Source organism: Ischnura elegans, chromosome 2, assembly GCF_921293095.1.
Source record: "Ischnura elegans chromosome 2, ioIscEleg1.1, whole genome shotgun sequence".
NCBI lineage: Eukaryota > Metazoa > Arthropoda > Insecta > Odonata > Coenagrionidae > Ischnura > Ischnura elegans.
In genome coordinates, this window is record NC_060247.1 from 117,518,124 (window position 1) to 117,546,029 (window position 27,906).

Consider the following 27,906-nt stretch of genomic DNA (forward strand, 5'->3'; position numbering starts at 1 on the left):
GCAGAGAATAGCAATGCATTGAGGAGAACGTTGGCCGAAATTAAGGGGGAAATGAGCAATTTGTTGAGCAAGTTGGTAGCATTGATTTATTTAACGCCGACGAGGCGCCTAATAAGGGACAAGTCGTCTCACTACGCTTCCTTTATTACCATCTACCATCTTCCAATTTATATTATCAAAGATATACGTCCTCCTAGCAGCATGCGCGGTATGAATTTTGCTGTATTGGAGGCGTGGGAGGGGGAGAAGCGAGCGGGGAGGGGAAGGGATCGGCCTGTGGCTCTAGTATCCGCGACGCTGCGTGGGCGTTGGAATATTTTCTTCGCAGACGCGGACTCAAATTAGGCATTTTGTGGCTAAACAGTGGTAGATACGTCAAAATGCACGCAGGCAGTAACTCGGCAAAATCTATAGGGAATGACCATAAATACTATATTTTTCGAATTTCAACCCTCCCCCCCTAAATTGCATCGAGGGTCAGGGGTTCACCTAGAGGTCTCAAATTTTTCAGGCCTTATTTTTGATCGGTCCCACAACTTTTTTTCATTGGGCCAGATGGATTTGAAAAAAATCGATTTTTCCGATACGCCCTAATGTGCATTGTATCGTGTTTGAAATAAATGTGGCTGTAAACATAAAGATTTAACAATGGCGACGAGTATTTTGACGAACTTACGTGTATGTGGGTGAGAACGTTTTTATTCCAAGAGGGACTGTGTTCAGCAATTTTCTTCGATATTTGCAGTAATTTTTCTTCCGAGAGGGACTGTTTTCAGTTATTTTTTGCTGCCAAGAGGGATCGTATGCTATTAATTTTTCTTTCGAGAGGTGCTCAAAAGTGATAATGTCTGGGGATGAAGGAAGTCGTAGAGGTGGTTCTGCCACTGAAGGAGATGGTCCGCCTCTAATCAGCATCAGCACGCCAACTTCCATCATCATGCCCGAGTTTACCCAGCAAGTGAAGAGGGACGTTTATATCTCTATCTTGAAAAATAAATTTAGACCGATGGGCGTTCCAAATGATAAACAAGTTCCCCGCTTGTTGAGTGTGGTTGGCTTTCAATATGCGGCCTTAATCACGAATTTAGCATACCCTACTAAACCAGAGGAAATGTCTTTAGATGATATTGTGAAACTTGTGAAATATGCAATTGAATCGAAGCCCTCAGTAATTGCTGAAAGTTTTAGATTTTAGGAGACGAAACAAGGTCCATCAGATACAATATCACAATTTGTGTCAAAGTGTTTAGAGGTTGCCCAGAGTATGGAGACTGCAGCTGAAGAGGCAGCTGCTATAGGAGATTGTGTCACATCAGTTAATAAGCTTTATGTCTCCGCAGATAGGAAGTGCTATTGTTGTGGTAGATATAACCATTTTAAATCAGATTGTCCCATGAAAAACGCAGTGTGTGTTATGTGTAAACTCCAAGGGCACATGCCAGCTATGTGCCTTAGCAAGAAATCCATAATTTCCGACCCACAAAGCAAGCAACATGGGAAGAAAAGACAGAGGAGGGAGGAGAAAGCACCTAAGAAGTTCTCAAAGAAGACAAAGAAGAGAACGTACAGGTTATTCGTATAAGATTCAGAAGATAGGAGTGAGAGTGAAGAAAATAGTGAGACTGATGAAAGCGTAATGGTGAAAAATGTCGACGTCATTATGGAAAACGATATAGGAAAAGTTTTCATTCGCAGTCTAAATTGTAAAAAGGATGGTGACATTGTTGATAAAGGGAACACCTTCATTGCTAAATTAATGGTAAATAGCAGAGTTATGACATTTGAGTTGGATACGGGAGCTCATAGCACATGTATATCGACATCTAAGTGGGTAAAGTATTTTTCCAGAAGTGAATTATGCAAAAGTAGAGCTACTTTATTACAGTATGGTAACAAGAAACTTGATACGCAGATATATTCCGTTCAAGTAAATGCTGAGATAACTGGTAAATTGTATGAATTACCACTGTATGTATTTGATACTAAATGTTCTAATGTTCTTGGTAGAAATTGGATGAGACAGTTGCCGCTTGATTGGGAAGCAGTTGCTAGTGATTGCAAAATTCACAAGATTACTATGCTTAAACCAGATATTGGTTCTATTGATAAGCTCAAAATAAGTTACCCAGAGGTATTTATACGTAAGGTTGGTCTTTTAAACGGTACTAAGGGTAGTCTTATTCTTAAGGAAGATGATGTACCTGTTTCTTTGAGAGCAAGGCCGATACCCCTAGCTTACCAACCCCTTGTTGAAAACAAGATATTGGAGATGGTCCGTGATGGTCATCTAATTAAGCTAAGTGATCAAGAATTGAGTCAACTGATAAAAAGATTAAGGTACGGATTTGTGGTGATTTTAAAGTAACTCTTACCCCTAGATTAGTTGTTCCACAGTATCCAAATATACAGTATGTAGTATACACAGTTGCCAAAAATAGATGAACATTGGCTAAACGTTATCGTTCTTGTTGAAAGGTATAAAGCTGCCGGACTGACTATTACTTAACTAAGAGCCAATTTTTTCAGAATTAAGTCGAGTATTGTGGTCACATAATAGACAAGTATAGATTGCGAACTACACCCCAAAAAGTAAAAGCAATTTTCAACGCCCCGGAGCCAAAGGACGAAAAACAAGTAAGATCTTTTTGTGGCATGGTTAATTATAATTCAAACTTTTTGCCAAATATATCGACAGTAATGAGCCCTCTCTGTAGTTGTTTAAACAAGTCCAAATTTGAATGGAGTGCAAAGAGTAGTAAAGCATTTAAGAAGGCTAAAGAATTACTTGCTTCATCTAAGCTTCTAGCTCATTATGACCCAAATTTACCTATAACTTTAGCTTGTGATGCGTCAGAACAAGGAATCGGAGCCTGCTTATCCCATATTTTTCCAAACAATGAAGAAAGACCGTTGGATTTTGCAAGCTCAACATGTGCTAAACCAGAAAGGAACTACTGTGTCCTTGATAAAGAAGTTAGAGCATTTTATGGGCTACAAAGAAATTCGATTTATTTCTAAGAGGTCGTTTCTTTGTTTTATCACAGATCATAAACCATTAATCCATAATTTTAGCCCTCATTCCTCATTGTCAACCTTAAGTGACAAAAGGCGCCAAATGTGGGCCGAATTTTTGAGTGGCTGTAACTATGACATTCGGCAAATGAAATCGGAGGAGAATGCAAATGCTGATGCATTATCTAGATTACCTATTTCTGGAGGCAAGAAGGAGAAGGTGATATTGAATGTAAATTTTTTACTGCTTGATAGTGCCCCCGTGACAGCCACTGAAATAGCTAAAGAGACCCAGAAAGACATGGAACTTGCTCTAGTATATGAAAACGTGAAATATAATGAGTGGCCCATTGATAATAATAATGAACATTTGAATGAACTCACAAAGCAAAAGTCAGAGTTCTCTTTTGCAAACAATTGCGTAATCTTATCTGGAAAAGTCGTGATCCCAAGGTCATTAAGACCTCAGTTACTTAAATAATTGCAGTCTGTTCACTTGGGAATCACAAAAATGAAATCCCTATCTAGGAGTTTTATTTGGTGGCCAGGGTTAGACAAGGAAATAGAGTCTTTAACGTCTTCATGTGAAGGATGTTCTCTAATTAGAAAAGAACCTGTCAAAGCCCCATATCAACCGTGAGAATGGCCAACAGAGCCTTGGGTACGTATTCACCTTGATTTTGCTGGTCCATTTTTAGACTCAATGTTTCTGATCATTGTAGATTACCCTTGTAAATTGCCAGAGTTAATCAAAATTTCCTCAACCACCAGTAGTGCCTTCATTGAGGCCCTGATACCAATTTTTGCACAGTTTGGTCAACCAAAGGTTATTGTGAGTGATAATGGTCCTCAATTTGTGAGTGGTGAATTAAAAACGTTCTGTAAAAGTAATGGTATTGCAACCAGCCCGTTCAATGGGTCCTCCCTTCCCCTGATGCCTACGTCCCAAGGAAGTGGTTATTTGCAAGAAATTTAAAAAAAAATTGGAAAATTTTGAAATCCCAGATGGGTGTTGGGGTTCGCCCACAAGTAAAATACGCTGATGATTCGGATGGAAATGACGGTTAGCCACCTTACAATACAGAAATAACAATTTATTATAACATAAAAAAATTGTTGAACAATGAAAGGACCAAGTTATAACAACCAAAGAGAAATTTAAAAAAAGCCATGCTATCGAATCATCCGATTCGATAGCCCGCGAGTTCAAAACAAAGCATACAACATAAAATAAAATGGTTGGTGGCTAACCGTTACATGGCCCCCCAAAAATAAATATTTGCGAGTCGCTGAAACTCGCGAAGGATTTATTTTTCATAATTGAAATGAGATTATTTATTCTGCCGCCCTCCTATGGTACGGCCTTAGGTTGAAAAAATTGTATACCCCTATGGGCTATGGGTGTACCGCCCTCGCAGTTCATTAGCTGAGCCACATTGACTCCACAAACGCGGCGGACGATATAGGGTCCCGAAAATAGTAAAACAAATTGTGGAAGACTCCAGCGTTTGCGTCCGATACTCCAGGTGTTCGAAGCAGTACCCAGTCTCCTTCACCGAACTGGTGAGTCATTTGTTTCTGCGCACCTTTCCTTTTGTTCTGCATTTTCTCTAAGTTCGCTCTGACCAGCGCCCTTGTTTCTTCTAATGAGCCGGAAGCTCCTCCCAGCGACTCCAAAATTTCGCGGAAATCTCTATCGGGTTTCTTATGGAATTGTGCCTCGTACGGGGATACCAAGGTGCTGTCGTGTGGGATTTCATTGAACCACACGTTGATGTGGGGAATCAGCTCGATCCACGTCCTGTGTTTGTCGTTGCAATAGACGCGAAACACCCTGGACAGCTCCCTCATGATCCTTTCCGCCGGGTTGGATTGCGGGTAGCGGATTGATGAGTATATCGCCTGGACTCCCATCTGATCCAACTCCCGTACCCAGAGGGCTGATGTAAATTGTGTGCCGTGATCGCTCAGGATTTTCTCCGGGCGGCCGCATAAAGTAAAATATCTTTACCGTAATTGGCGGAGACAATTCTGCGTGGTTGGTTTGTTAATAGGGTAGATTTGTACGAATTTGGTGAAAACGTCCACTACTACATAGATGAATCGATTTTTCAGGCGCGCCCGCGGCAGCGGACCGTATAAGTCAATTGCTACTAACTCCCTTTCCTTCGTCGGCACTATGCTTTGCCATGGCCCGCCGTAGTGGCGGTTGGGATATTTCGATTTTTGACATATATCACACGCTTTTATTTCGGCTCTTATTTGTTTGCGCATCTTCTCCCAGTAGAAGGCTTCTGTTATGATTGCACATATTTTCCCCGCCCCGAAATGGGCATATTTTGTGTGGGTATGCCAAATAAGATCCGTTCTCAGTGCCGTTGGCACCCATACCCTGTAGGTCCCTTTCCGGCGGTCCGTTAGTCGGCATATGTAAGGCCCAATCAATCGACATTTCCTTGATAATGTGTCCCCTCGCTCTCCACCAAACTCCTCTCCTTTCAAGTATTTTATCACGGGCCCAATTCTTTCGTCTAGAGTTTGCGCTTCCGCGATTTTCTTCCAACCTCCCCGTGCAAAACTTTGTATTTCAATTTCTAAGGCTGCTATGAAAAATTCGTTCGCTGTCTCCTCTATTCGCCCCTCCAAAAGTTGCGCGCTCCGACTCAGCCAGTCGGGTGCGATGTTTTTCTTTCCCGGTCAGTATTCAATCCTAAAATCGAATTCCTGCAGAGTCAACGCCCATCTCAGCAATCTTTGATTTTGCAAATGTGCTTTCATGAGAAACGTGAGAGCTTTGTGGTCGGATCGGATCACGAATTTCCGCCATATGAGTATAGTGCGAAGTTTTGTCACCGCCCACACGATCGCCAGGGTTTCCTTTTCCGTCGCGCTATATGCCAACTCTGCTCCCTTCAAGGTCCGACTTGCAAACGTAATCACTCGCTCTTCTCCCTGGTCGTCTACTTGCGATAAGGTGAGCCCTAATCCGGAGTTGCAGGCGTCAGTTTGTAACACCATTAAGCGATTGAAATTGGGGTGCGCCAAGACGGTTATTTTTAGGAACGCTTCCTTCATCCTGAGGAACGCTTCTTCATGCTGCGCGGTCCATTCCCATTTTTTCCCTTTTTTAAGCAATCCCAGTAGGGGCACAATTAATTGGGAATAGTTTTTGCAAGACTTTGAATAATAGTTGCATAGCCCCAAAAACCCTCGTAACATTTTCACGTTGCGGGGGGGCCGGAAATCTTGCACCGGTTTGATCCTTTCTGGGTCCGGCTTCACCCCTCCTTCATTAATAATGTACCCTAAGAATGTTACCTCCTTTTGAAAGAAATGTGACTTGGCTAAGTTCACCGTTAGATTAGCGGCTTGGAACTTCTCAAAAATAATATTGACGTGCTTCAAATGTTCTTCAAATGAGGAAGAGTAGATTATTACATCGTCGACGTAAACTGTGGCAAACGCCGACACCTTGGGCCCCAGAATCTCGTCCAGATACCTAATTAGTGCGGGACCGCTATTTTTTAAACCAAAAGGAACCCTTTTAAACTGATATGTACAGGACCCCAGTCGAAAGGCCGTATATTTCCGGTCGTCCGGGTGCAGCGGGATCTGGAAATACGGTTTCGTAAAGTCCGTCGTCGTAAATATCTTCGCCCCCCAAAAAATTTGCAAGACATCATCCACTCGTGGCGGTACGTCTCTTTCTGGAATGGTAACTGAGTTGAGACGGCGGGCGTCCAAACAAATTCGCACCTTGCCATCTCTTTTCTTGACCACCACCAACGGATCGTTGAATGGGCTCGCCGCTTTCTCTATCACTCCTAACTCCATCAATTCGGCTATCTGCTTCTCCACCTCCTCCCTGTAGGCGAATGGGATGGGGTATGACTTCTGGTTAAAAGGAGTTTCATCATATAAGCGTATTCGGTGGACGTAACCTATTATCGGCCCCACCGTTCGCTCGAACACCTTCTCATGCCTCCGTAGGCACGCGGAAACTTTTCTCCTCTCCTCTTCTTCCAAGTCAGTCATGCTTTCTATTTCTGCTTTTATCTCTTCGGCGAGTACTGGGCACATGACGGCGGTTGAACACTTTAGCCTGACTGATCCCTCTTCGTCTGCCTCTCCCTCACTGAAGACTTCCACTAAATGCCCGTGCGAAGACGTAGCCAACTCCATTTCGTGGCTCGCAAAGTTCAGCACAGCATTATTTTCTTTGAGAAACCCGACGCCCAGTATTATAGGCCGTATAAGGCTCTCAATCACGAGGCACACAACCTCTAATTACGCTTCTCCTATTTTCATTGCTAGCATGACTTTTTTGGTGATGGGTTTGGATTTTCTTCCATCCGCGCTACGAATCTATGAACGCGTGATTGGTAGCATAGGCACTCTTACTCCGGCAGCCTGCATCCCCACAATTACGCCACCTGACACGGCATTTACATTGCTCCCCGTGCCAATCAACGCCTTAATCTTTCTTCCGTGTATTTACACTTCGATTTCTGGGCACTTGTCCCTCTTGACTCTCGCCTCACGTCTCTCCTTGGGCCTTTCGATCGGGTGGGAGTCGTTGGCCTCTTCCGTCTCCACCCTCCCTTGTTTCCCGAATCAGTCAGTGGCGAGGTGGACGTTTCCGCCGTCGCCTGGGCCATCTGCCATGCATTAGACTGTCTCCGAGTACTCCAATCTCCACCGCCTTCTCTTGGCCGCGCCCCGCTCCTATCCACCGCGGGTTCTCGTGCCGGGGGTGCGTTCGAAGTCGCGTTGGGTTGGAAAAAACCTTCAGTTCTACCGCCTCCTGTGTTCCTCCTTCCATCCTTTCCATCCTCTCTTCTCCTCCCCTCCGGTCCCCGCTGGGTTGGAATAGCTTGATTTACTTTTTCTCGCTCTGCCCTCTCTTCTGCGTCGGTCTGGTCATATCTTCCTAGTAATTCCAAGAATCCCTCGATGCACACGATTCTCACGCTTGTCAGTAAATTCCGTATTGCGGGAGGATACTGGCGGGTTAACAAGTGGATTATTTCCCCTTCGTCAACCGGCGGGTTACAGAGCCTTATTAGCGCGATCATTTCCGTCACGTAGTCACGCATACTAAGCCCCCGTTCCCTCCGGTAGGTTCCCGTCGTTACTCTCACTTTAAAATCGTACTGAGTCGCACTATTCCAGTAACGACTTAAAAAATTCTCTCTGAATTCCTGAATGTCGTCCGGGAGCCGCGCAAGGGAACAGCCCATGTCTTCGCGCTCCCATCAAACAGCTGGTATAATAGCAGCGATTGCTGGTTTTGAGGAATGTTATACAGATTGCAGTGCGCTTCGAATTGTTTGAGGAATGTGATGGGATGCTCGTTCGCCCGTCCCCGAAATGATATCCGACTAGGAGTTCCCACAATGTTCGGAGCGGGCATCGCCGTCACCGCCGCTCGCTTCACTTTTTCTAGCTCGGCCCTCAACGCCTGCACTGCTTCATCCCGGCTCCCTTGTTCTTCTCTTCCTTCCTGCTCCGCACGGGACGACGCCATAACCGCCACTTTTCCTTCTACTTCGCTTATCCTCTGGTCCATTTCTCTGATTCGACTTTGCGTCGCCTCCCTTATAGCGGCTGAGGTCTCGTCCCGCGACTTCTGTGCTTCTGCTCTTACCCGTTGAATTTCCCCTCTCATCTCCCGGCACTCCCGTTTAACTTCTGCCCTCTCCTTCTCGAACATCAGGTTTACTTTCTCATAAAATTCCTCCCGAATTCCCTGAATCTCAGTTTTAATTTCTTCTCCCATTTCCTCCGTTCTTCTCCCGTTGTCTTTCACTTCCCGCTTGCATTCCAGTATAATCGCCATTATACTCCTCAATGTTGGTTCCTCTGTCTCTGACGCGTCTCTCGACGCCTCTCCTATTTTTTCCTCCTGCTTTCCAGTGCCCAGTTCCCACCTGTCCATTATGGCCGAAAACCCCGTCACTAGGTTCTCCTCTTCGCTATCGAGCGAAGGCGGCTTATTCCGGTATCCGTGAAACGCGGTTCCTTGGTTATCTCCGCTCTCTTGACTCATACCCGGGTCATTCGCGTATTTCCCTACCTCGTCGGACCCCACGTTCAGGGCGCCAATGTAACCAGCCCGTTCAATGGGTCCTCCCTTCCCCTGATGCCTACGTCCCAAGGAAGTGGTTATTTGCAAGAAATTTTAAAAAAATTGGAAAATTTTGAAATCCCAGATGGGTGTTGGGGTTCGCCCACGAGTAAAATACGCTGATGATTCGGATGGAAATGACGGTTAGCCACCTTACAATACAGAAAAAACAATTTATTATAACATCAACAAAAATTGTTGAAGAATGAAAGGACCAAGTTATAACAACCAAAGAGAAATCAAAAAAAAATCGTTGGACAATGAAAGGACCAAGTTATAACAACCAAAGAGAAATATAAAAAAATCGTTGAACAATGAAAGGACCAAGTTATAACAACCAAAGAGAAATTAAAAAAACCCTTTTCCCACACACGAACAGTGTTCACTGTATATGAGGAGGGGGTTCTTCACTGGGGGGGGGGGGAATGGAGTGCAGATACTTTACGTTCTGCCCTTGACGTTACTGCGTCCGTATGGCTCCGCGGTGTCGAACTTCCTTTCCTTGGTTTCAATTATTTCACTCACCACTCACTACAACATCGTTGCACTCCTTTTTCTGTCCTCAGTCCTCACACGCCGCACCTTTTTATGCCGTCCCTAGGGACGGCGGCGTGCGAAAACCAGCCATGCTATCGAATCATCCGATTCGATAGCCCGCGAGTTCAAAACAAAGCATACAACATAAAATAAAATGGTTGGTGGCTAACCGTTATAGTATATTATATGTAACTAATGCACCACACCACCATAATGCAAATGGATTAGCAGAGAGAGATGTTCAAACATTTAAAGCCGCAATGTTGTCAAGCAAATTTGAATCTTCCAGTGATCTTAACAAGTTGTACTCCATGGTATTGTCATACAGAAATGCTGAACACTATTTTATATGACAGAGTCCTGCTATGCTAATGTTTGGAAGGTCACTCAGAACAAGACCGAGTTTAGTTAAATCTTACAGTGTGTGTCCTAGAGCTGTTACACCTACGTATGATAAAGCTAGATCGTTTCAAGTTGGTGATCAGGTAGTGATAAGAATTTCCACAGATATGAGAAAGTGGAAAAAGGGTGTGATATTTAAACCACTGGGGAATGCTATGTATTTTGTAAGGGATGAATTTGATGTTGTCAGCAAAAAAATATTGATCAGTTGATGCCAAATTTAGTTTCAACTGTCAGCTTAAAACCCTATTGTGAGCCAAATAGAATGGTAGAAATGGCAGCCCACTACTTTGAACACAAAACCACTACTAAATACCAAACACTGGTCCTATATATTTCTTATTTTAGATTAGGGTTGAAAATCCTGCACATGTCGTTTTGGGGAAATTCCGTACACCTTGCATGGGGCAGTACCGTGCGAGGCGTAAGGTGTACGGTTTAAGCTTATAATTTTATAGCATCGAAAATTCGTAAAAAGTTTTTGTTACACATGTTAAAATATCCCTTATGCCCGGACCGTGACCTTTATTCGTTACAATGAATACTTCATAATAACACATTGTTCATATTTTGTGTGTCTACTGTATATAAATTGATAGGATACTTAAATTTATATATCCTCTATTGTGAAACATCAATTGTTTAAAGAGTCATATCATTATTGCCTTCGGATTATTATTCTAAATTTGTGTAGACAGGATAAAATAGTAAAAAAAACTACAAACCACATAATAGGGAGCTGGCTAATTGAGAGTTAACTGAATCAATACTATTTATTACTATTCCCTAAAGTTAATGAAAATCAAATATTTGTAACTTCTAAAGAACATACCTACTTGCCTTGACTTGGTAACCCAGCCAGCACATTATAAGTCATTGAGATAAGGTGAATGGAAGAGATAAGGATGGCGCTTATATGTAAGCTTGTAGACCTTTTCTTATGGGTTCCTTAAGCCCAGGCCGACAAACATCCAACAATGACAAAATGGAGGACAAAATTTCAGCACTTCCGCAGATGTTGTTAATATTGCATCGTTTTTTAGTATTAACTTAGGCATTTATATATAAGATTTATGTTTTATTCTTTACTCTATATTACAAGGAGAAATAACATCATACAGCCATAATTTGAAAATCATTCATATTTATGAAATGATGGCGTAACCATGGTCGGAAGAAAAACACGCAATTTCACACGAATAGCGACGTAGAATGTAAAAAGCCGGCTAGGAATATCCTATATGTATATTTTATTCATCGGTTTATAAAAAAATTAATTAAAATTCATGAATTTTAGATTGTATGGACCTTGAATAATTTCAGTTTATTTCAGCAAGCAACAGCTACCGTTTTCTATACATGTCATTGGTAAAAGGTATAACTACACCTCAGCTTTTTAACAGATGCCGCGGTGTAATGATTAGCATACAATAACGTTGATCTAGGGATCACACGTTCGATTATCCGGGATTTATTTTTTTCCTTCCGCTACAAAGAAAAAGTAATTGTATGTATGCTTTGCATCATCACCAGCCAGTCACTGGTAGTTGTAAATTTTTTTTCTATTTACGGGAAAATCTGTCATCAGTTGTTCAGCTGTTAAAAGACTCATTGTCAGTGAATTTCACCTGAAGGCTTTAAATGCATGTCGAGCCGAGCAGCGAAGAATGTTTAGTTAGCTGTTCTGCCGTCTTTTGCGCTCCAACAGAAGCGACTTATGTTAATCTGAGGACATGAGACGGCATTCCTAACCTATTCTTTCCTAAAATCTTATCTTTGCCTCATTTAAGTCCCGTGTCTTACGATAAGCTGCTTATCAATTTTTTTCCGAAAAAAATACTTAAGAAACGAAAAACTGTCTAACATTGTGCTATCTGGGAAATTGATTTTTTAACATCTTCTACTATTTAGTTTACACTCTACGGTAATAATCACTCCTCTGGGAACAATCAATACACTCCTGCGAATAATTTGGCAATACATTCAGCTTTCAGACACAAATGAGCATGCAACACTCAAGCTAACAACACAAAACAAACAACTCTATCTGCATTCTGTCTCACCTTGAACTGCCATGATTGGCAGGTGTAGTTCTCGCAGTCTGATTCATCGGAGATATCAATGCAGTCTATAACGCCATCACAGCGCAGCTTCATCGGTATGCATCGGTGTTTATCACAGCTAAACTCACCAGCTGCAAGACGGAGGGGAAAGGTTATCACACAGAGGCATAGACAAATACACCATGCTTGCAAGAGGTCAAAATCCACGTTCCCTTTTCATCGAATATTAAAAAATGCTAATTTTTAGGCAGATGATTACCATAATTATTAACCATTAAAGGTACGTTTTCATGAATGCGTCTGTCGCGTATTCGCGCACTATTCTTCGCGAGAACTGTTCTCATGAAAGCGAACCTATATACATAGGCGGACCTACGCGTATGAGGCTCCCGCCCGCTATCTGCAGCAGAGAAACGACAGTAAAACAAATGAAACATTACGACCGTGAATACTTCCACGGTAGCGGTGTTATGATAATATTTGTGGATCACCTAACCCAGATAAGTGAAATTCTTCAATTTTCTCTGGGAGTCCATTTCTCTCATCCACACGTCAATTTGCTGAACGTACAAGGTTTGAAATTTGTTACGTAGGGGCTATCATTCGGCCGACACATCTTTCGCTGCGAAACACGATTATGTTACCACTTCAACATTCGCAATCTTTGAGATTCATTGGAAATGAAAGTTCTCCTTGTCTTCCATTCCAACGGATACTTACATCTCACTCTAGGCTTTATATTTCCGTGCCTGTAGTCCCTAAAAATAGTATACGTAAGGTTATTTCTCCCAAACAGCGGATGCAATAAATTCATCAACAGAGACAAGGCTCACGCAAGCAACCATGTTGGCGAGTCTCATGAGTTTCGCGCGTCGAAAGTTGAGAAGATTTCAACTTCGGATGATGCCTCACGCGCCAATTCAAGCTTAGGATTTCAGGCTTCTGATTGTCTGAAGTTTTACTCCCGTTTTCGCGTCTCTTCGCGTGAAACGCGTCCATGAAAACGTACCTTCATCCTCATATGTACCTGAGGTAAAATTGATGTTGAAATTTTCTGTACATAATTGTTCATGTGATTTTCTTGGCTTTTTACTTTTTGGAGCACTGCCGCAAAGTCATAAAACTCCTTTCCAAGAAACATTTACTTTCACAAGTAAAAGTAGCTAATATCATTAATTCCTACGTGACATATCTAAGCATTGAATAATTATATTCCTTCGGAATGAATAATTAGTTTGGTTAGGAATGAATTTCTGTATTGTTGCCATGACAATATTAAACCAATGCTGAATACACTCATGACTTGCTTAGAGCAAAGGATGCTTTCCCCAGGGTCTTTGTGCCAATCGAATTTGCGTTATTGGTGACCATGTTAACATTTGGAAGATAGGGATGCGTTCCCGGTACCATAGGTTTTGGGAATCGAATTCCCTATAAACCACTTACTGTATTCCAATAATAGCCTTGGAAAACCTTATTTATATAATCTACTATTATAGTTTAAAATATCCTCAAAGACAGTACACTTCATTCAAACAGGTTTTTCCTCGTAAAAAACATTTGTACGTGCTTTAGAAATCCCAACCTTACGTGCGGGTGGGCTAACGTGTAGGAAAAAAATGCATGCTAGCTCAGGGGTTTTCAATGCATTGCTGGAAGTGGATGAATTTTCAAACTGGTCTACAAACATTTCTTGTGACAACCAGGCCTTTTTATTTCTGATCCAAATACAGTAGAAGCCCGGTTTAATGAGTTCTCATTGTCCGTCGGAAATCACTTACTCAACTGAGCGCTTGCTGTAACCGATGGTTTTGAATAAACCCACCGTAGTCTCTTAATCTTTCGTATTTATAGTTTCTCTTTTGTTTTCGTGGTATTTAACGAAGTTAAACTGGTGAAGAGTCATTATCAGGCGCAATCTATTTGAGTATCAACATATGTAAAGTGAGAAACAGGGTATTTTTGTTCTATAAATAATTAATTTCCCCAGTTTCAGTGCTTTTATTCCCGTTATTATAATTTTTGATCCCCTACGAAAGCTTTAATAACAGAATAACTAGTCGGAATCAATATATTTGGTATGCGATGGAAGACTTTTTTGGATTATTTTGTGAATGCATCATGCCGACCAATGGCGTACCCAGGATCAAAACTAGGGGGGGCAAGCCGTGGTTGTCCAAATTTTAGTTAAGATTTAAGCATGTAACATGTGAATGAAATAAACATTTTATGGAAAATGTACAGCTCTTTATTTTATTTTATTCCCAAACCGTCGGATACAGCTCTTATTGGCCATTTTACACCGGGGTGTTCAACAAATGTAACAAGTAAATGTACACAAACGACCATGCCCTGGACCGGGAAAACCTACCCAGGCGGGACTCGAACCCACAACCTCTTGTTTGGCAGGCGAGAACGTTACCCCGCCGCCAACGAGGCCGGCATATTAGTTTTTGAAAATTATTTGCTTGAAAAATTATTATTTTCGCTGTAGACAATTGCGATTTTGGCTTCTAGGGTGGCAACTTCCCCCTCCTGCCCCTCACTGGGTACGCCCATGATGCCGGCAATATCAGTTTTGTCGAATTTTCGAATGTTTAACCAGTGTGTCAGTCAGTTGGGAAAATTGGCCAAAAGGTTCACTGATATACGGCATAATTCGGTATTCGAAGATATTCCTCCCCATTGGCAATGTAGTCGGCTTTAATCTTAAGCATATAACAGTTTTTGGGCAGTCCTGCAGACCTTTGTTGACAAAACCACTTGAATAGTGCAGATTCCATTTGCGGTCCCGTTACGGCAGGGCCATTTGGGTAGGTTCAGTCACTGCAGAACAAATTTTACCTTTTTCTTTAATATTGTAAATAACTTATATGACAATCGTACCAAAACTCGTGATACTCGGGATACCATATCACTTCCTAATATCAATCTTTGAAGTCCTATTACTTTCGCACTCGTCTATAATTTTAATTTTATTTTTAAGATCCAAAGATTTGAGTTTCCTGGACAAGGTACACTGTTGCAAACCACCTAACCCTACTACTCCCCTGAGTTTGAGTAAAGTCCGCCCCTCCAAGCGAGTAAACTCCACCCCTTACCCACAACCCCACTCTCCGTTGGTGTTTGATTGAGCGCATCCATAGAGGTCCCTCTGCCTCGGATCGTGCCCAACGGATCGGATTTTTTTGTTCACCCCTCCCTAGTTTGAAGGCCGTTTTACACGGGGCTCTAAAAATACGAAATCTTGTGAAATTTCCCTTTCACTTCTCGCAGAATTTGTAAATGAAAAATCACAACTGGCTTTTATTTGAATTCCCCCGAGGAAATAACACAAATCGATAACGTGAAACTGTTTTAAAATGCCATGCAACCTGACCATGGGGTTTCTTCCCTGAAAATGAATGAACAAGATGGCATTCTATTTCAGAACAATCCCATCTCGTCAACATTAAAAACTAGTTGAAGGGGAAAGGAGCCACTTTCAATGTTTTACTTTGTATAAAATTCTGCAACAAACCAGAGCTTCCGTAAAATGTATGGGAGATATCATCACCATAATCTTCTTTTATAGATTAGATAAAGCCACAGCTTTAGCACAAGTGACTGCCTGTGATAGATAAGTATCATTTCACCGTTTATGATAAACCAAAGTAATTAGAGGTCTTTCCGTTTTTTCCAGCAATGAACTTTGCGCACGTGTTGGCCACTTGGCTGAGACACTGACGTTTTATCCTTGTCTTTATTAAAAATAATAGCGCACTGTCGGCGTCGTGAGCCTAAACGTAGCGCGGAATTGCTTTGACGGTCTCTATTTTCACAGAAATAGATCACTTTCGATTTCATTTCTAGGAGTTTGCTTTTCCTTGCTAAAATATTTATTTTTTATCCGCATTCATATTTTCAGCCAATGTTTCCTTAATTTTCACTCCGCATGGCCCTATCAAAATCACTCTCTACCAATGGCGCAGCGAGGGGGGAGTTTTGGGGAATAACCCCCCCCCTCTCCAGAGCTCGGGGAAGTTTATAAGTTATATCTATTTTACTTAATTAGATTAATATTACGTATAGAATAGTGTGAGGATTAATAAAAAAAATCTGTCAGAAGGCCGTAAAACTCACCGTTTTGAACCCTTTATCTTATATTTTCTGGCGGAGGGCCGCCGCACCTCCCGCTTACCCTGGCAGGAATGCTATACCCCCAGGCCCCTAAGTATTAGCTGCGCCTGGAACCCCCCCTAGCCTTAATTCCCAGCTGCGCCCCTGCATGCTTTCTACCTCTCACTGTATTTTTGAGACGCACAGGGCCCACAACTGCTTGAAGTGAATGAATTTAATGTGTTTGAGACTGTCTTTCGGACCATTGTACGTGTTGATCGTGTTGATGCTATTCATACGAAACTCGGCCACCGCTACCATATATATCAACAAAGCCATTGATGATATGAAAAGAATTGAATACTCATTAAATGGACAATAAATTGAGTCAAACCACGATACGAATTTGGTTTCCCGATATCTTGACAAAATATCTTCAGGCAGTGGCGGATACAGGATAGGGACAAGGGAGAGGGCTGAGTGGGGTTGAAGATTCCAGCAGTAGTGGGGGTTGGAAAAAAATTAAGGCCATTACCCCCTTGCCCCCCCCCCCCCCAATCCCAAAGATCCGCCACTGTCTTTAGGTAATTTGCGACTGGACAAACTTGGCGATTTTATTCTTGAACCCGAACACGAAAAATAACATCCCCTTCATTTGGAAATATTACTCTACCTGAAAACTCCTTATCACCCCTCCTGGGCACTTTCTTGTCAATGGGGATGCATGCAATTATGGCCCTAGGAAAGGGACAGGGCTTGGCAAGGAACAGAAATATTCTCATCCACCTGGATAATGCCAGCTGGCACTGAGACGGCAGCGTTTGCCAGCACTTTCTTTTGTATTTCAAGTCAAGGTTTCTTTCTCATTAAAAGAGGTATGAGTTTCCTCTCCCGTTTTTTTGTCGTGTATATTATTTGTTTCCTTTTTTAGATATAAGTGTCGAGTGTTGATACGTTTTTTTGAAAATGTGGTGTGATTCCAAAGTGCACGATAACCGCACTAAGGAATATTTAGGTGATATAGATGGCACGGAAATACAAGTTTAATATAGATGGCACTGAAATAAAAGTGTGATATAGGTGGCACTGAGAGGCAATAACGGTCCCCCCCCCCCCCTACCTTCGCCTGGGCAATAAGTATACCAGGATTTTGAGGAGAAGCCGCTGACTTGAGGAGGTCTTTAGTTGGATTCCAGAGCTAGAACAGAGAGACGGGTCAGATCACGACAGTAACCCAGCATATGGTCGATAGGAGGCCAGGTCTTTTGATCCCACAGGAGCTTCAAACTTGGGCTTCCATCAAGGATTACCGAAGAAGACAGGCCAAGTAATCGGCACACCAGTGGCGGATACAGACGGGGGACGCGGACTACCTATATTGCCAAACATTGCAGAACCACAATTATAACTTATTTATATCATAAGATGGCATTTTCTGGAATGTGTGTACATTCTCTTGCATTCAATTTTCTTAAACTCTGCATGTAACTTGATTATTTTCTGTTACGATAAGAGCAAAGGTAACTCAAGATATCTTTTCGCCCCCATTGATTTCTTTATGTATCAGCTACTGCGGTCGACTAACTTCACTTCTTTGCAGCCAAAGAGCCAACTCCTGGGAGCCTAACCTGGCCCACGAGTCCATCTTCGCATGCAGCACCAACCTTGTCTTCAGCGACGTAACACCGGAAGTTTTCCTTCCTTCCGACGATCCCCCCCACCTGTCCCCTTGTTTCAATCAGTGAATAAAGTTTGTAAAAATTAACAGAGAAAGACTGAAGATTCGTTTCACCACCATCAAAATGTTTCCTTTTGCAGTGTTTACGATATTTTAATACTTATATGAAAAAACTCACGCCTTGATCATAAAGTGCAATTCCTGCTGTTGCCTGCGAATTCTCATTTTTAAACCATAATTTGTTTTTTTATGGCTAAGCATTTATTTTTTGACAATTTGTCAGGAAATTTGTCACTCAATTAGTCCCCTACTAACAATACGTGAAAATAAATCTTGCTCTTTAGATTCTAACTTTTTTAAGTTGCATTAAGGTGGATTCGCAGGTTTCTTTATTCCCTACTACCGTTTCCGGTATCTCTTTCGTTAATCAACTGCAACCCGCTTGTTTTCCTACATCGCCCTGCCCTGAGATCTCATGTGTAAGCCGCCCGTCACAATACATTTGGAAAATCTGAAACGAGTGTTTTCTTTTACTTCCTCCTAATACAACAAGTAAAGCTCAATCACTGAATGAGGGAATGATCCAAATTTTTCAGATTCTATGTAGGACGAGACCTAATGCACTACTGTTTGTGGTGGATAAGTAAGTACACTTTTTTCACTGACAAGCCAATGTGGAATTTTCCTACTTTCAATGGCAAATTCACCACATCTTTCATAATAAAGATGTAGGACCTAGGCTCGCTTATTTGCTTGATGGTTATTTTGATTTGATCATCATGACACAAACTTTCCTGTTCAAAGTTCATGGAGGAAGTTCCGTTACTTTACCCTGAATTCTCTGATTTCCCCGAATTGTGACAACAATGTGAGGCTTTTGTATAATGGTCTGGAACACAGACTAGTCTTGTAGCGAGTAAACACATGAGATTTATACAATAACAAAAACAAAGTGGAGTGATTTCGAGGTTGGGGAGTTACTCACGCTCGCATGTTTTTGGGCTGGCAGAGGGACAGGCCGCTTCGTCTGACCCGTCACCGCAATCGTCCTCCTTGTCGCACACCAATTTTTTTGGGATGCACCTCCCGTTGTCACAAGTGAAATGCTTGTCATTGCATGTGACTTGCGCTGCAAAGGAGGAGGGAAGCAACAAGAATGTCATAAACTGCACTCAAAACTTGAATTGAGCATCACTCGAAAGAGAAGAGCAAATCCCAAAGATCGACTCTGTACTGAGTGAGGTGGGAATAATTTATGATAAAGAGTTAATTGCTCCATAAAATACAAAAAATTTTCTGCGTGCCACACGTCCACTCCCACACGTTCGGCATGCTAAGCAACTCCTTGTCAAACTATCTTGGGATACATATTTTCATACTGGCTTAAAAGTAATGTTCATTACTTTAAAGCCAGTAAGAAAAGATGTAAAATTTTAATAGTAAATTAATTATACATAAAAGAGTTTAATATCAACGACAATATTTTTTACTTGCACAAAAGTCTCAGATATCAAAAATGAATAAGATAAAGGGCACTTCAGAATGTAAACTACCTAAGTAAATATGCTACAACAGTACTTACGAAATATCTATACTAAGTATTGTTAATGGTATATATTGGTTTTCTTCAAAAGATAAATACCTGTTAATAAAGTCACTTTAGTTTCAATGACATTGTAATAAATACCTTTTGCAACAACATAGTGAGGCTACATGGAAGAAGAAATCGCTTCGACAAAGGATCAACTTCTTCAATTGATTTCCACTCCCACAACAATCAATTGCTTACTATCATTGAATTACATATACAGTAGATTCATGTTAATGGGTCCACCGGTTATTTGGGGCAGCCGCTTAATTGAGGCAGATCTTGAAGTACAGAAAGCAATAGAAGAATATCCTAGAGTTTTCTCTGCTTAATTGGGACAGCATGCCGCTATAACGGGCCATAAGGCGGCGACGTTGACTCGTGACGAAATGAAGAATTTTTAAAAACATTCCTCTCCTATAATTTGGTTTCATTTTTCACAAGGGTACCTATTCTTGCCTTATCTTCAAGCTCTTGATGTTTTATTGTTCGTAAGAGGAGTCGGATTCCGTTTCCCTACAATGAGACCTCATTGAACGTCATGTTGTTTTTAAGAGGAGAGGACTCCTATGGCGGTAGTTGGACTATAAATGATGAATGAACCCGGAGTAGTGAGAAAGAAGTGTTTGCCGACCGAGGTGAATGTTCGAGAGTTGGTACGGGCCATTTTAAGGGATTTTTTACATTAGGGATACATTCTTAGGGATAACTGGCCGATGTCGAGCAGAGGAGACTTGTCGAATGAATAATATTGCTTACCAAGAGCTTTTTGTTTGCGACACTTGCACAAAATTAAACTCACAGGTGTGGTCTATCCCTTCTGCTGCTCCTACAGAAAAATATTTAAAAAAGATTTCGATCAACATTTCCACCAACCACGAAAAGACAAATTTCTTAAATGATACTTATTAATCATTAAAATTAAAGCATCGAATGTTGATGAGGAAAAGAAAAAACTCACAGAAGAACACCATGTCCATTAAAGACTAGCACAATCAGCTAGGAATTCACAGAAACAACATCAGGCTCAAGTATCGCGTAATTCAGATTATGATTTCGCTTTCTCATTCGACTTGCAAAACGCATTGCCATATCCTCAGTTGACTACCTTAGTAGCATATTACAAACGCAATATTTATGCTTTAAATTTGGGTATTCATAATTTTCACAACGATAAAATACACATGTACCTTTGGGATGATACTTTTGCATTCAGAGGTGCTCAAGAAATTGTTTCATGCTACCTAAAACATGTTAAAAATTTAAGAAGTGAAAGACACATTATAGCTTACAGTGCCATGTGCGTCGGGCGAAATAGAAACATTAAAGTGGCTTTAATATGGTTGAACATTGTCCAAACTTGGGAAAGTAATGTGGAAATCATAGGTCACAAATTTATAATATCAGGACATTCATTTTTGGCAAATAATAGAGATTTTGGCGTGGTAGAAATGTCATTAAAGAAGAATAATTTACTGGTCTCGCGGCAGAGCTAAAAGCCACCGAGTGCGCCCACCGGGTTGCGGATGGTGGGTTGACCTTTAGATATAGAGGTTAGCTGTGAGATAATCGAGTTCTCTCGTCAAATAAGCAGTCGTGGACAAAAAGCGGCGGTGTCCTGAGGGGGTATTGGGCTACCCTTGGGTAAGGTAGACCATTTAAATGATACCGAAACCTGTAAAGATACCGTGACTTGGCGTCTGGGGGCCGCCAAGAATAATGCCTATCATCACCCGGGGGAGAGGGCGGCAGCTCTTCTTCACATGTGCGATGGTGGAGACCATACTGGTCGGTAGAGTGACACACATTTCACTACGGGCGTGGTAAAATTTACTTTAACGGCTGTAGTACTGCGATGTGGAAGGCAAGAGAAAACCACCATATTATCATCCCGAGGAGTAGTAGCTACTCCACTCAATTTAAATAATGACATGATGGAATTCTCTCGGGTAAAATATTCCGGAGGTAAAGTAGTCCCCCATTCGAATCTCCGGGCGGTGACTTATCGAGAGGGAACATCGGTCAAAGGTAATAGAAATTTAAGGATAGGAACATGGAACGTTAGATCACTTCGTACCTGCGGTAGGCTAGAGAACTTGAAGGTGGAGATGCGAAGAATGAACCTCGACGTATTAGGCATCAGCGATATGGAATGGCCTCAAGAAGGAGACTTTTGGAGTGGAAGCTACATAATTATACACACATGATCGCTAAATCGTAATGCTGGAGTAGGCATAATGCTTAGAAAGAGTGCCGGAATGCGTATTAAAAGCTACCTGCAGTTTAATGAAAGGATAGTAATATTTAAGATAGATACTAAAGCCGTAGCTACTGTAGACGTGCAGGTCTACATGCCTATGTTAGATTATGAAGATGAAGTAGTAGAAGATGTCTACCAAGATATAGCGGAAGTTATCAAGCAGGTAAGAGGGGAAGAAAATCTCATTATTTTAGGTGACTGGAACGCCGTCGTCGGCGAAGGTCAAGACGGAATAATAACTGGGAAATATGGGTTAGGTAACCCAAATGAAAGAGGAGAAAAGCTACTTGAATTCTGCACTGAGCACAGGCTAGTGGTTGCCAACACTTTATTCAAAAATTCCCTGCGGAGAAGATACACGTGGAAGATGCCAGGAGACCTTAGAATATACCACATGGACTACATTCTAGTGAAACAAAGATTCAGGAACCAGGTCAAGGACTGCAAAAGTTATCCAGGAGCAGATATCGATAGTGACCATAACTCAGTTATGATGAAATGCCACCTGAAATTGAAAAAAAATGAAGAAAGCCGTGAATAACATATGGCATGTTGAAAAACTGAAGGAGGTTCAGCATTAACTGGCTTTTAAAGAAGCTGTATAAAATAGAATAGGGGAGCATATGGCCAATAAACCTGTGGAATACAGTTGGAAAACCATTAGAAGTGGTCTGCAGGCAGCAGCGGAGGAGGTTCTTGGTAAAAGATGAGTCGTTATGAAAAAACCATGGATCGCTCAGTAAGTATTACATCTTATTGAAGAAAGAAGAAAATAAAAGACTGCAAAAACAGAGGAAGGACAGAATCGTTACAAGGGAATAAGGAACGAAATATGTCGTAAAGCGCGGAAGGCTAGAGAAACGTGGATGAAAAGTATTTGTGAAGATGTGCAAAACAAACTTAAGCATGGAAAAGTAGGGGCCGCTTATAGGTTAGTGAGGAACCACTTTAAGGAAAAGGGCGTAAGATGTGACACCCTTAGGGACAACAACGGAGAACTAATGATTGAAAACGAAGACAAAGGAAAGAGATGGAAGGAATATCTAGAAAATTTGTACAAAGGAAGCAGCCTAAGAACGAATGCTATCGAAAACGAGAGGGAAGTGGATGCCGATTACATGGGAGCCCCAATTTTAAGATCAGAATTTGATGCGGCTGTAGCAGATCTTAGGATAAATAAGTCGTCTGGCATTGATGATATTCCCGCAGAGCTAATTAAAAATTCAGGAGAGAAGACGTTGAACCAGCTATACAAAATCATAAGTGAAATGTATTCCACAGGTGAGAAACCAAAGGACTTCGGGAGGAAAATTATAATCCCTATTCCTAAGAAGAAAGAGAGATTCCTAAGAGCGGAGAAGTGCGAAGATTTTAGGACCATAAGCCTAACTACACATGCGTTGAAGATACTGACAAGGATCATCAATAGAAGAATAGAAGGAAGAGCAGAAGAGTTCTTCGATGAGGACCAATTTGGATTCAGAAGGAACAAAGGCACAAGGGAAGCACTATTGGCCCTTAGACTGCTCATAGAATGGAAAAGAACAAGCCAACGTTCGTTGCGGTCGTGGACTTAATGAAAGCATTCGACAACGTGGATTGGAGCAAAATGCTTGGAATCCTAAAGGAAATTGGGGTTCTTTACAATGACAGAAGAATCATTCTCAGTTTATACAAAAACCAAATAGCCGTGATAAAATCAGGGCCCAGCTGTGAAGAAGCAAGAATTAGGAAAGGAGCGCGACAAGGCTGTACAGTGTACATTGTCAACCGTAATTTTCAACGTTCACATCGAGAAAGCCATTAACGAAATCAAAGAAAAGGCATTGGGAGTGAATATCCATGGAGAAAAAATAAGCATGCTAAGATTTGCCGATGACATAGCTGTTATAGCAGAAACAGAGAAGGATTGAAAAATATTCTGGTTAATATGGGTAAGGTTATGAGTAAATATCAAATGAAAATAAGCACGAAGAAAACCAAGATATTAGTATGCAGCAGAAGAGAAGAAGTCAACATCAACATTAAAATAGGGAAGCAAAAACTGAGAGAGGTTGATGAATTCAGTTATTTGGGAAGCAAGATAACTAATGACGGGAGAAGTAAGAAAGAAATTATAAGCAGAACAGCTCAGGCAAAGAGAGCATTCCACGAAAAGAGAGACCTGCTCACAGCGGGAAACTTAAATATGGAAGTAAAAGAACAATTTATAAGAACCTACATTTGGAGTATGCTCCTATACGGAAGTGAGGCATGGACAATGACCGCAGCGGGGAAAGCAATGATATAGGCCTTCGAAATGTGGTGCTACAGAAGAATGTTGAAGATCAAATGGAGCGACCGAGTTAGTAACGAGGAAGTAATAAGAAGAGTAGGAGAGAATGAAGCCTCATGAAAACCTTAACAAGAAGAAAACCTTAACGGAACAACCTTATTGGCCACATCTTGAGACGTGATGGCCTGATGATGACAATCGTCGAGGGACAAGTGGAAGGCTAGAAGGACTGTTTGTGTTTTTCCCGGGTTGAGGGCTGTGCGCCAATTGGCGCACCAGTCACCTGCAGAATTGAGAAAGGATTGGAGTCGTTGTGCTGCACCTTTTTCGGAGGAGGATCTGCAAAGGTTGGCTGTGTCATCTACATATAGACTGACGACTGAGTTTCAGTCCGGGCTGCAAGAAAAGTCGGCGGTGCAAAGGGAGTACAGTCTTCTCGGTAGCTGGTGGTGGGTGTGGGTCGTTTGTTTCAAGTTCACCTAGGTCAGTGGTGTGTGGGATGGCTCGACTTGGGGTGAATGTCTCCTCCAAATAAGATGCCGTGCACTCCGCTTTTTCAGCGTCACTGCATGCATGGCCAGTCGGTGTCTTTAGTGGGGGGGTTCTCTAGGTCGTTACCCTTAGACAGCGAGCCATCTTCCAGATGCCATCCTCTTGCTGGAGGGAGGGCATTTTGGCGCTCCGTTGTTGTCTTTCTCTTCGGTTGCGAGTTTCCATTTTATGTTTTAGAAAAGCCGTTTTGTTGCAGGATTGTGGCTACGCTGGTATCTCCGGTGGGCTGCATGTTTCCGATGAATGAAGGAGTAGATGGAATTTAGCAGAGTTAGGCGGTCAGGTACTTGGTGGCGAGTGAGAGGGATAGATTAGGAAGCTGCTGAGGTGATGCATACTGTGAGGTGACGGTGACGGTGGATTTCAGCGGGCGTGTCAACAGGTGGTGGAGCGGTGGGCATAGAGTTGATCTGCTACGGTATGCGGACCAATCTGCTTTGTAGATGTTTCGGTGCATTGGCGGCAGGAGTCGGAGCGGTTTGAGGCCGATGTGAAGTAGGACAGGCAGGTAATCGCTCTCCAGAGCGGCAATGGAGGAGCATGATATCGAAATATAGATGCCCGAAAGGAGGAATATGTTCAGGACGTCTGCGGCTCCGTTATAGTGCTAGTGTGTGGGCTGTTGTGGTCCTAGGGCCTGTATGTTCCCCTTGTCTAGCCAGGCGCGTAGTTTCTCGTATCTATGGTTGTGGGTGGTGGAGTTCCACGAGGAACGCTTGGCGTTGAAGTCACCCCCCCCACTAGTGTTGGGTGATCGGTGGAGAATAAGGCTGCGTAGCTCGTCTCAGGATGATCTTTGCCTGGGCGATGATAGACGGCTGTGATCTAAAAGGGGCCGGAGGGCGTGTTTAGTGGAACAGCTGTGACCTCGAGAGAAAAGGAGCCATTGAGAGAGACTTCGTGTTCTTTTAGGGAAGACTTCATGAGGACGGCAGTTCCTCCGGCTGCGGGATGGTCTGGGGTATTGGGTACTCGATGGTTTCTTATAATCTCGTATCCGAGTATGCTCCATTCTTGTTAGGAAGCAGTTTGGTTTCGGTAGTTAGCACGATGTATACGGAGTGCCCGCGTAAGAATTCTAGTAGATCTGCGGTATTCAAGTTTAAGCCACCGTTGGCGTTCCACAGGGCTATGGTAAGGCGTGGTGGCAGGGGTACGTTCAGCGAACGGAAGGGTTTGCTAGTTTCTCTAGCATCTTGGTTAGTATTCCGGTCTGGAGGGGTAGCTGCTCCTGCGTATGAAGTGATATGGCAAGCAGCTCTCGGCGCATGTACGCAAGGTCGGGGTCAGCAGGGGAGGGGTCAGGAATGGAGGTGGTTGGCGTCGTGGCTGTGCCTGGCGTAGTGGCTGCGGCTGGCGTCGTGGCGGTGGCTGGCGTAGGTGGAGCGTTGCTGGTATATGGCCGCAGGGGTTTGCCTGGAAGACTAAGGAAGTCAACTTCCAGCCTGGTGCGAGGTATTTCACTTGGGTGGGTGTGAAGGAGGTTGGGACGAGCCCGTGCCCCACGGGCTGTGTCGGCCAAGGGTGGGAATGGCAGTTGTGGAGCTTGTTGCCGAAGGAATAGTCGTTGTTTCTTTTGGTGCTGCTCGCTGCTGTCTCTCAAGCTGCTTCTTGTAGACAGGACATTTATGAGAGTGGACCGGGTGGTCCCCTCGACAGTTGCTGTGAGTGGGCCAATTTTATTTAGCTTGAGGATCTTCTGAGCAGGCCATTCTGCCGTTGGTTGGACCGTGAGCTGGTGTAGATCTTTCTTCACGCCGTTTTTTGTTTTAAGAGTAAGTATGACATGAACTGGGATGCCTTCAGCATCGAAGAATTCTTTGAGGAATTCTATGTCAAAGTCCGACTCGATTCCACTTATGAGAAAAAACGCTAGCTTTTCTTCTTTGAGGTGCCAACTGCAAGCTTCTGCCTTTTCCTGTGCCAGGAGCTTAGCTACTGTGGCGTGGTCCTCTAGTGTATCAACCTGAAGACGGGTGCAGTTTTTCCTTGTGCTGACTGTGTATTCGCCTTTTACCACCGATTTTATGAGGCTGAGGGAGCGTCGGCAGTCAGATATGCTATCGGCAGATAGTCATTATCGTTGGAGGGTGGCGGCGGAGTTCCGGGCGCGGAGCGCGCGCAGGTTCTTCTTCTGGAAGAATTGCTGCCGAGATCTCGTCATCTTGGGGCTCGATGGGCCGAAATCCTTTGCTTTTTTTCCTGGAAGCTTCTCATGGACCGTTGGTGGTGAGTTTGCACCCCGCTTGCGTGTTTTCGGCAAAGTAAACACGCCGGAAGGGGTTGTTGAGGCCCTAGTGGGGCCAATGGGATCTTTAAGAGGGCCGATGGTGAGACGTCGATCATCTCCACGGCTTCCACAGAGTCGGTAGACGTGGATGTGCCGGTTGCTTGTGACGTTAGTTGGCCTTTGTGGCCATGCGGAGGCTTTGGAGCGTTTAGTGGCCGTCGTACTTGTCGCAGGGGGCTTTGCCGTCAGGCAGTCGTTGATTTTCGTTTGCTGCAGGAGATTCTTTGGAATCTATGGCCGCTAGGGGCAGATAGGGGCCTAGCGAGGGAACCCAATCGTGTCCCCCGGGTGTGCAATGAGCGATTTTAACGGCTCAGAATTCCGGGGTAGCGACCGAGGCAACCTGGGACAGTCACCGGGTGAAAGGCGCCACCCGAAGGTGAGAACCGCAGTGACCAAGCTCGAAAGTAGGTACGAGCCCAGCCAGCCGCGGCCCTTCGGCTGCCCTTTAAGCGACGGGATTGTGGTGCAGACGTAGCGGGTGTATACCCGCAGCTCTGTGTCCATGCAACGCCGGTTGGCTTCCGCGACGGCTGGTGGCGGTGTGCCGGAAACGCCGGGTGGCGCTCTTGACGCAGGTTGGCTCTGCTGCCGATGGCTGACGCGGAACATCGTGTCTGAGGGCTATGGAGCTATTGACCAAGTAGCTATACTCAAGCTCGTTAGAATTAAGCAGATGAGTCATTCCAGAGCGACTCGTGAGGAATTTCGTTCAGCCAACGATTTATATAGGGGATAATCTCAGGCCATTTACTGTGACGTCGTGAGCAAATAGACCCTGAGAAGGCGTGACAGATCGCGCATTAATCTTTCGCTTGAATTACATTGAGGGTGGCGTATGGATGAATAATTACATCTAATTCCTAAATCGAGGAGGGTCTTGCGTCACTTCTCACTAGTAAATCGAGTCCCATGGTCAATCTCTCTGAGGGCTCCACATTTTTTACATATTGGTTTAGAAAGTGGGACAAACAATTTTTAGTCATGGGTTTATTAATAGGATAAATTTGTACAAATTTTGAAA

The 27,906-nt window shown here is 43.1% G+C and overlaps 1 protein-coding gene across 3 annotated transcripts in view; it reads right to left on the reverse strand.

Annotated features, from left to right (window-relative positions):
• Positions 1 to 12,145: 12,145 nt before the first annotated feature.
• Positions 12,146 to 27,906, reverse strand: part of LOC124154474 (sortilin-related receptor-like) — a 56,428-nt gene continuing 40,667 nt past the window's right edge. For 2 of the 3 annotated variants that reach the window (XM_046528228.1, XM_046528230.1), the window contains exons 16-17: positions 18,903 to 19,046; positions 12,146 to 12,272 (exon numbers count right to left, since the gene is read on the reverse strand). The gene's annotated coding sequence lies outside the window, so the exon portion shown is untranslated. The remainder of the gene's footprint in view (positions 12,273 to 18,902; positions 19,047 to 27,906) is intronic. The other variant, XM_046528229.1, reaches the window with a different exon arrangement.